The sequence below is a fragment of the Arvicanthis niloticus genome, chromosome Y (genome assembly GCF_011762505.2).
Source record: "Arvicanthis niloticus isolate mArvNil1 chromosome Y, mArvNil1.pat.X, whole genome shotgun sequence".
Classification (NCBI taxonomy): Eukaryota; Metazoa; Chordata; class Mammalia; order Rodentia; family Muridae; genus Arvicanthis; species Arvicanthis niloticus.
Window position 1 is genome coordinate 12982031 of NC_133431.1, and position 5959 is coordinate 12987989.

General features: G+C 39.0%; 1 long non-coding RNA gene across 1 annotated transcript; it reads right to left on the reverse strand.

Annotated features, from left to right (window-relative positions):
• Positions 1-585: 585 nt before the first annotated feature.
• LOC143437337 (uncharacterized) lies at positions 586-5959 on the reverse strand. The gene is made up of 3 exons (XR_013106857.1): positions 4621-5959; positions 849-975; positions 586-649 (listed from the first exon to the last, which is right to left on the reverse strand). It is a non-coding gene; the product is annotated as an uncharacterized LOC143437337 (long non-coding RNA).

The following is a 5959-nucleotide window of genomic DNA, read 5'->3' on the forward strand; positions in this document are numbered from 1 at the left end:
GAGGTACGTTGTTCCTTTTAGTATCTCTATGCTCACAGGGTTTCATTCATTCTGACAATTGATACACCCATTAAAAAGGAAGAACAAATGAAAGGTTTCCACATTGAAATTACACACATTGACTTTTGTTCATTGCAGACATGATTAATGTTTCTCCACGACAACATTCTTGACCTCGCCATAAACTTAAAAGTTTCACTACAAGAATATGAGTATCACCAACTTTATCATGGAGTATTTGCTTATTAGAAGGTTATGGTTACATGTTTATCACTATTCATTGTGCAACATCTAAATATTATAAGACTATACAAATTGGTAGTTCCACAACATAGTTCTAATCGAGATACAAATCAAATAAAGGAATTGCTTAAGGACTTGTTTCCTTCTCTTCTTTCTTACAGAATTGCCTTGGAAACACCAATCAGATAACTGACATTGAGGTACATAGTTTGGGGAGAATATTATAATCATAGCTACAATAAAATGACTGATATTTTACACACTTGCTTTTCTTTGAAGCTTCCAGATCATAGAAAAATTTTCTCACAGGCATATTTGTATTAGCTTAAATATTAAAATTACCTTTCATGACTTCTAGAAGTTTGATGTAGTTGTTCTTCAGTATGATGGTCTTCAAAATTATAGCCTGAAACCAAGGAACCAGAAAATGAATGATATGGTATTGGAATTAGGCAAAATTCAAGTTACACTGAATTTTCACAGCAATGAACCTGATTTATTCAACTCAATATTACTTGTTCTCTATTGAAATAAGAAATAATCATCAATAACTCAGAAACAATTTTCTTTTATATTGAAAAGCAAAAGAAAATTCACAGACTTACCTATAGCAGTGAGGTTCCAGTAGGTCTCAAGCATCACATCTTTGTAGAGTTTCTTCTGGGAAGGATCCAGCAAATTCCACTCTTCCTCAGTGAAGTTCACATGCACATCGTCCAAACTCACTGCTTCCTAAAATATCACATATAGGTGTACAACACAAAGCCTGATACTGAAATCACTACAAAGTAAAGTTATGCTTCCTAGACAATATAATCTTATAATTCACATGATTCCTCCACTTATTTGCTGACACACAAATTATAATATAATCAACATGTCCTTTTAGAAGAAACTTGAAATTTTGACACTTGAACCCTTGACACAGGGTTCACCTGTGTCACTTCTGAACCCTCTGAATAGGATATTGCCTTGCAACACAAATGGCAACTGAGAGGGATATGCAGAGGGAAACAGATCAACTGTACTGAGCACACATCTGAAAAGCTGTATGAACAATTACTAACTACAAATGTGATGGGCAAGCTGTGTGTATTTGCTCATGTCTTTAATCACAGAGGTACAGGCAGGTGTATATCATTGAGCTGGGTGCTGGCATGGTCTATGGGATGTGTTGCAGAACAGCAAAGGTTATATATTAAGACCCTCCCTCCCCTGTAAAAATCAACCAAGGAAACAAAAATGATAGAATGAACTCACTGTTCTTTACTGAAGTTACTGCAAAGAATTATGCATTCATTGCATTTCTGTATTCATCTTGCATAAATATAAAATGAACCAGTTTAAACAGCAACATTAGTTAAATTTTACTAAAAGGAAATGTGTTTTGACAGTTAAAAATGAACAGATGAAAATATTAGTAATGTACATGTTTTTGTTTTTTTTGGGATTTTTATTTTTGTTTTCTTTTGTTGTTTCTCCAAGACAGGGTTTCTCTGTGTAGCCCTGGCTGTCCTGAAACTCACTTTATACACCAGGCTGGCCTACGAACTCAGAAATCCACCTCCCTCCAACTCTAAGTGCTGAGATTAAAGTCTTCCACCATCACTGCCTAGCAACAATGACACATCTTAACAGGCAACCTTTCAACACTTCAGCTGGGATTCCTTAGTGTTTTGGGGTTCTAGTCCATTCACCAAGATGTTGTGCCCAAGTCACTGGCATTCCAGAGACCACCAAGAACCTATTGCAATGCAAATACACAAAGGTCTGTACTATGAGCTCGGTAACAAGAATTCACACCAGCCAGTCTCACATCAGGTCCAAACTGAGAGACCAAGTCTAGGGGTGCTGTGTATTTAATGCAGCTACAGCAAGCTTGGGGCATTAACATACAGGTCAGCAACTTACTTTTTAAGAAATTGTATATCTGGCAAAAAACAGGGGATAAAACCATCTGACAACTATAATGGGTAGGCTAACCTTTTTTTTTTTTTTTCCTTTTTAAAGGTTTATTAGTTATCTATATGTAGCTAAACCCTGCTGTTTTACCTGGACTTGCTGTTGATAAGAGGGTTTTGTCATAGGATGTCTGCTCAAGAGGACTTTGTGCAATCTCAAAAACAGAGTTGGTTGGACTTTATAAACTCATCTTTTTGACTAAGCCCTTTATTATCAAAAGATACTACTGTTTACCTGCAAGCCATGACTGACAGTAAAACAGGTATGCTCTCCAAGACATACTTCATTGTCTCTTACTGCAAACCCTAATATCAGTTGCCGTTACAACTGGCACAGAATACAAGTGGCCCTCACCATTGGAAAAGAATACTAGTGGAAATTACCACTCTTGTGCCAGCCTCTTAAAGATACTGCAGACAATCCCCACTTGCCCTTTATTTCCTGCCTCATCCCTGTATCACAGCCCCCACTTGGACAGATAGTTCCTGTTCACCAACATGCCATGCCTGAAAGGACACAAAATAACTTTTCCGTAGATCTACCACGATATTTGTTATCTCAAATGAAATTTTCACAGTTGCCTCTAGTACTACTAAACACCAGAAGCAGCCTAACCTCATTAATGACAAAGTCTCCTTGTAGATTACTAAGATCATCTCTTCCTGCCCACCTCTTCCCCCAGCTTTCAACATTAGCAAGCATATCCTCTGGAACATAACAAACAAACAGGTCAATAAAAGAGGCAACACTCAGCCAAATCTCTCTGCAAATCCAAACATTAAACAGTAACCCAGGAACAAAACTCCCACCCAAACAAGACTAATCCAAAAATAAGTACCTAAATCAATAATCACTTCAAACCCAGAGGCCTAGACACCACCATTGGAATATAATAAATAACAACCAGGAAAGTAAGTCACCAAGAAATCCAAACTATCCTATCACAGCAGGTCCTGAGAAATTAAAACAGGCAACAGATAAGGTACAAAAGAGGTTGTTTGGGAAAGGGATAGAGATGCACAAGAGAACATGCAGACAGGCAGACAGACAGGGAGCAGAGAGAGAGACATGAGAGTAGAGAAAGAGAATAGAGAGGGGCATGTGCAAAGAACAGAGACAGGGAAGAAACAGAGAGAGCTGTGTAGCTGGTGGTCCATTTATATAAAGCACACCTGACAACAGAGGCAGGTGATGGAGGTAGGGAATGACTTAAGCAGTTACTAAGTCCCTGAGAGCAGAGCATTGAAATTACCTCTTCACTGACAACTACAGAGACAAGGTCCTGTTCTGTGGAACAGGAAAGGAAGAGAGAGTCTCAGACATTAAAGATGAATAAAACAAAATGGATACATCGGTCAAAAATGTGGATTCTAAAAGTTTCCTAGCCCTAAACAACCCAAAATTCTGCAATATATGAGAAGGGAACAATTACAGATGATTGGAATAGAAAAAAGAAAACTATCTGCCCAAAGGTCTAGAAAATAGTTTCAATGAAATCATAAAGAAATCTTTTCCTAAATAAAAGAAGATGCCTGTTAATGGACAAGAAGCATCCAAAAAACCCAATGGATTGGAGGGAAAAAAAGTCTTTTTACCACATAATAAAGAAACACTAGCCAGTCCGTGGTGGTGCACGCCTTTAATCCCAGCACTTGGGAGGCAGAGGCAGGCGTATTTCTGAGTTCGAGGCCAGCCTGGTCTACAGAATGAGTTCCAGGACAGCCAGGGATACACAGAGAAACCCTGTTTCAAAAAACCAAAAAAAAAAAAAAAAAAAGAAAGAAAAAAAAAGAAAGAAAAAAGAAAAAAAAAGAAACACTAAATGTAAAAAAAACAACATAAAAAACTGAAACAGAAAAAAATTAAAAAACTAAAACAAAGTATGAACAAGTAACGTATGAAAGCAGATCTATTAGATTTATGCCTGTCTTCATTACATCAGCTTTTGTTTGTTTGTTTGTTTTTGTAACAGAGTTTCTCTGTGTAGCCATGGCTATCCTGGAACTCACTCTGTAGACCAGGCTGGGTTCAAACTCAGAAATCCAAATACCTTTGCCTCCCAAGTGCTGGGATTAAAGGCAAGAGCCACCACTGCGCAGCTATACCTGTCTTCCTAATGTATACTATAAAAGACAAAGGGGTTTGGACACATGTGTTGCAGAGTCAGAGAAATCACTTGTTTCTACAAGAAAGTAACTGGTCCAAATGTTTTGGGCAGATTCAGAATCAGCCATGACAGTGAAGTTACTCAGAGGTCACCTCCTGATCTAACAAGTGAGGAGCATCACCAGGGACCTCACAGGTGGTCACATCTGACTGATGCTTCCTATGCAGCCCCAGAGAAGACCCAGCACCCCAGCTCCCACTGCTCAGCCTCCTATCCCTACCCATTGTGCTCAGTGATCCTGTGCTCACCATGATGAGATTTCAGAGCTTCCTTGAGGTCTCCACACAGCACCCGACAGCAGAACTCAGAGCAGGACACAGAGAGCCACTTAAGACTGCACAGGAACAGTGAACTTGCAGACTGGCATCCAGAATAATCCGCCTCCTTGTCTGATTGGCAGGTCTGCTTGGAAGCATTGATTGGCCAGTGAGACTTACCACTCCTCAAGGTTAAAGTGTGCTTTTGAACATGAAAGACAGCATTCAAACAACAAAACAAAAGTAGACAATTAACACACATGAGCAGCAAGCAATGAAATAAAAACAGAGAGTTGAATTCGGGCTCACTTATTTCTTGCCACATTTTCATTAACATGACTTACCTTTCTTGATGCAGCAGATTCCAGTGGTGATCACCTTCATTTCACTTCTGAATTTTTGCCAGATCCTTCTTCCAGCAAAGTCCCTCACTGGGTCTCTCTTCTCTCCAAGTCCCAAGTCCTAAGTTTCTGGTCTCTAGTGCCTCCAAGTTCCAAGTTACTTCTTCCAAGTTCTCTTCCAAGTGCCAGTTACCTAATGCCTAATTCCTACTCCAAGTTTTACTCCAAGTTCTACTCTCTGAAGTATCTGATTCTCTGCCTTCTGCCTCTGCCTTTTATATGTCTCACTTCTAAGCCATGCCTCTAAGTCACACATTTAATCATGCCCTTAGGTCTTATCTCTAAATCTGATCTCTAAGTCACACACCTTTAATCTCACACACCTTTAATCTCACACACCCAAGGAAAGTCCTGGGTATCTGAAGCAAGATGTTATCAGAGTGTGCTTAGCTGTTGTAGGCTATTGTAATACAAGTCTCATGTCAAGGTATATGGCTCAAGATGGCTGCAAATCTGATAGCCGCTTTCTGCTAAGAATCGGCTCCCAACATAAATAGAACAAAAAATTAGTCAACCTGAATCCAACTCTCAGTTTTGATTTTGTTTGCTGCTCACATGTGTTAATTTTCTGCTTTTATTCTTGAATGCTGTCTTTTTTTTTCAAAATAAAAGGTAGTGGAAGTTAGAATCCAAAATACAACCAATTTTGATGACAATTTGTCAGAGCCAGATTGTGCTGACCAAGAGGAAGAGGAAGTCAAATTTCATGATGCTGAGATGCCCTCTCCCTATGTGTCACCACCTCCAAGTGCTCCCCCAATGGAGACAATGGTTGTAGAACCCAAAAAGAAGTTACAGGACAAAATCTCAACCCTTAAACAACTGATAGAGTTAGAAAAAGAGTATCAGGACTTAAGTAATCAGCTACAGAAATTAAGAACAGGGAAGAGTTCTCAAGAGACTAACTGCTAAAATCCCCCAGATTTTCA